We start from the raw sequence: 3,775 nt of genomic DNA on the forward strand, positions 1-3,775 counted from the left end.
TATATATATATATATATATATATATATATATATATATATATATATATATGTGTGTGCATGTGTATGTGTGTGTGTGTGTGTGTGTGTGTGTGTGCGTGCGTGCGTGCGTGCGTGCGTGCGTGCGTGCGTGCGTGCGTGCGTGCGTGTGTGTGTATTCCCACTGCAGTCACGAGTGCCGCACCAGGAACCCGCTGCCAGAAACAAACTCAGTCCTAATATGAATCTCAACATCATCGTTTCCTCGTAGAATGAACTTGTGTACACTACGTAGTATGAGAAACTCGCAACCTTACCAGGTTTCTGTCAACAGCCAATGAGATAAAGTTAATGTTAAGACTAATGTTAATAAAGCTAATAATAATTACAAGGCTAGTTTTGTTTCTGACAACGGGTCCCTGGGTTACAAACCATCAAGTCCATAATATACAACTTTCTATTATGGACTCTTGAAACTATACTACCTGGGTAACAGTATAGTACCTGGGTACCGGGTACCTGGTACTGGTACCGGGTACCTGGTACTGGTACCTGGTACTGGTACCGGGTACCTGGGTACTGGGTACCTGGGTACCTGTACCGGTATAGTACCTGGGTACCAATAACAGGGCGAAATTAAATGTTAGGTAACTTATTTGTTAACAGCTGCGCGCCAACGATATTCAATCAGTGAAACACGATGTCAGACGGGAAGGAGACAGTCTAGCGTGCTGTTTGTAATGGCCTTACATCTCTGCACACTGCCAGCACAGACCCGATGGAAACAAACCTTACACGTATGAGAACGACGCGAGCGAGATCAAAGCGCATGCAGGGTTTTTTCGTCGCGGGCGGAAAAGTGTAATTCTGCAGATTTTCTCTCTCGTGGCTTTTCATGTTCTTTATGGCTCCAGCTGCCAACCTCATCCACGGCGAGCAAGCGCAACGCACGCACGCACGCACACGCACACAGACACACACACAGACGCACGCACGCACGCACGCACGCACACACGCACGCGCACACACACACACACACACACACACACACACACACAGACGCACGCACGCACGCACGCACACACGCACGCGCACACGCACACACACACACACACACACAACACAGAACCACGCACGCACGCACACACCACGCGCAGTACGCAAACACACACACACTCACATGCGCGCCCGCACGCACACACACGCACACACACACACACACACACACACACCACACACATACAAACACACGCAGCACCACACACACATCACAACACACACAACACACACACACACACACAGGCCGTCCGCACATACACACACACACAAACACAAACGAAGAGCGAGAATGCGAAAAAGTGAGAGTGAGAGAGAGGGAGAGGAGGAAGCGAAAGAGACAGAGGAAAGATAACACACGCGAGAGCGATTGAGGATGCGAAACACACGCACGTACGCACGCACGTACGCACGCACGCACGCACGCACGCACACACGCACGCACGCACGTACGTGAACCGCGGCGGCACAGCGTGGCGATGCAGGGAATTAAAGCTGCGCGTACGTATGAGACGGTTTTCATCAGCGTCGATGTGAAGTAGCTCATCAAGACACTTGTTACTGGCGCGTGCTACGCTGTTTTTTTACCCGCCTCCTCGTGCCTGCCTGCACACTGCAGCTCCCTTTCACCTATGCAGCTACATCTATCTTCATCCCCGTGAACGCTATTAACACGTCAACATGTTACACGATTTCGGCGTTTACCTCTCGACGTGTAGTCGTCCTGTCTTCGTTCGTGTATACCGGTCTATCGGAGCTCTAATGATATTCTGGATTCGTATCTGCTATCTGTTAGCGCACTCGCGTATAGGACTTATACAGAGTTACGGACGAGTTACGGAGTGTACGAGATAACCACAGCGATCGGAGTGAATCCAACTTGTCTGTGGTCTTCGCCATGCGTACTGGTCATCGGATGGATGACTACTGAGAATAATCCGGACATCAGTCAATCTTCAACGGTGTGCTCCCCACACATGGACTGCTAAGCTACTCGTCCACGGGCGCTGCTGCGAGGCAGGGAAACAAATAGTGGCTCGTCCGGTTTCTAGTGAACGTACTAGTTGTCTTGATTGCCGTCCACTCAGGGTACCTTCGTATTAACTATTTACTATTTACTAGCAGCAGCGGCGGCGGTGGCGGCAGCAGCAGCAGCAATAGCAGCAGCAGTAGTAGTAGTGGCTGCAGCAGCAGCAGCAGCAGCAGCAACAACAGCAGCAACAGCAGCAGTAGCAGTAGCAGCAGCAGCAGCAGCAGCGTAGGAAGCAGGTGTTGGAAGCAGTTGGCAGTGCACACAGCTTTGTGAAACAGGACGCTCATTAGCTGGCTGTGACATTTTGACACAACGAGGGAGCCACCGGCGCAAGCACACAACAATAACATGATTCACCGAATAGGAAACATGCCCCAGAGCGCATCCCTCCATACATCCCAGCCTCATCCCTCCATACATCCCAGCCTCATCCCTCCATACATCCCAGCCTCATCCCTCCATACATCCCAACCTCATCCCTCCATACATCCCAGCCTCATCCCTCCATACATCCCAACTTCATCCCTCCATACATCCCAACCTCATCCCTCCATACATCCCAGTCTCATCCCTCCATACATCCCAACCTCATCCCTCCATACATCCCAGCCTCATCCCTCCATACATCCCAACCTCATAGGTTGGGATGTATGGAGGGATGAGGCTGGGATGTATGGAGGGATGAGGCTGGGATGTATGGAGGGCATCCCTCCATACATCCCAGCCTCATCCCTCCATACATCCCAACCTCATCCCTTCATACATCCCAGCTTCATTCTTCTACATATCCCAGCCTCAACGCTTCATGCATCCCAGCCTCATCCCTCCATACATCCCAGCCTCATCCCTCCATACATCCCAGCCTCATCCCTCCATACATCCCAGCCTCACCCCATCATACGTCTCAGTCTCACACATCCAGGCCTAGCAGATAACTCGAGGAAAACGAGGTATAAGGCTTAGGGAATGATTACGCACAACTGCAGTCTGTCACGTGAGATCGGATCTAAAAATTAGTTAGTTATGCTTCGCAGGGATCGCTAGTCGCGTGGAAAGGCTTTCTGAAAATCCCTTCAATATTTAGATGTCCCGCAGTGCATTGCGATGGATTCTAGCAAGATGAATTCTGCCAAAACACTGGGGGTTGTTCATTAATTCTAACGTTTCCCGTAGTTTTTCATCGTTGCATATGTTATTATACGCATCCCTCTCAGTGACCTCGCGCGTTCAATGCATTCCGAGTAATTTTTCCCAACATTTAGATATAGCCGAGCGAACAGACGTTATGTAGCTGCAGGTAGAATTTTTCGATCCACACAAATGATTCTGGCCAATAGAGCTGGTTAATAGAGCCACATGCCAACATTTTGCACTATAGTCGGCATTCTACCTACGCAGTCACACCCTCGGGGGAGCAGGTGGTGAGAACGAGAGGAAGGACGAATTCAGACTTCACAGGTCGGGAAAAATGAAAGCTAGTCTTTGTAAATTCTACGCATCAATATTGACTCGCCGGTTACACATTTTCCGGGCACACTGCAATAAAATGCGAGAAACGGCTAACTACGTTAGAGCTAAATATGAGATAGGTGGGATTCACAACGATAGTAAATGAACGCTAGAACGCGGAATATATAGAATATGAACAAATATATGAGAATGTAGGAATGTATGATCACAGTAAAGCATATCATATGAACGACAAATCAG

Source organism: Priapulus caudatus, unplaced genomic scaffold (genome assembly GCF_000485595.1).
Source record: "Priapulus caudatus unplaced genomic scaffold, Priapulus_caudatus-5.0.1 Scaffold884, whole genome shotgun sequence".
NCBI lineage: Eukaryota > Metazoa > Priapulida > Priapulimorpha > Priapulimorphida > Priapulidae > Priapulus > Priapulus caudatus.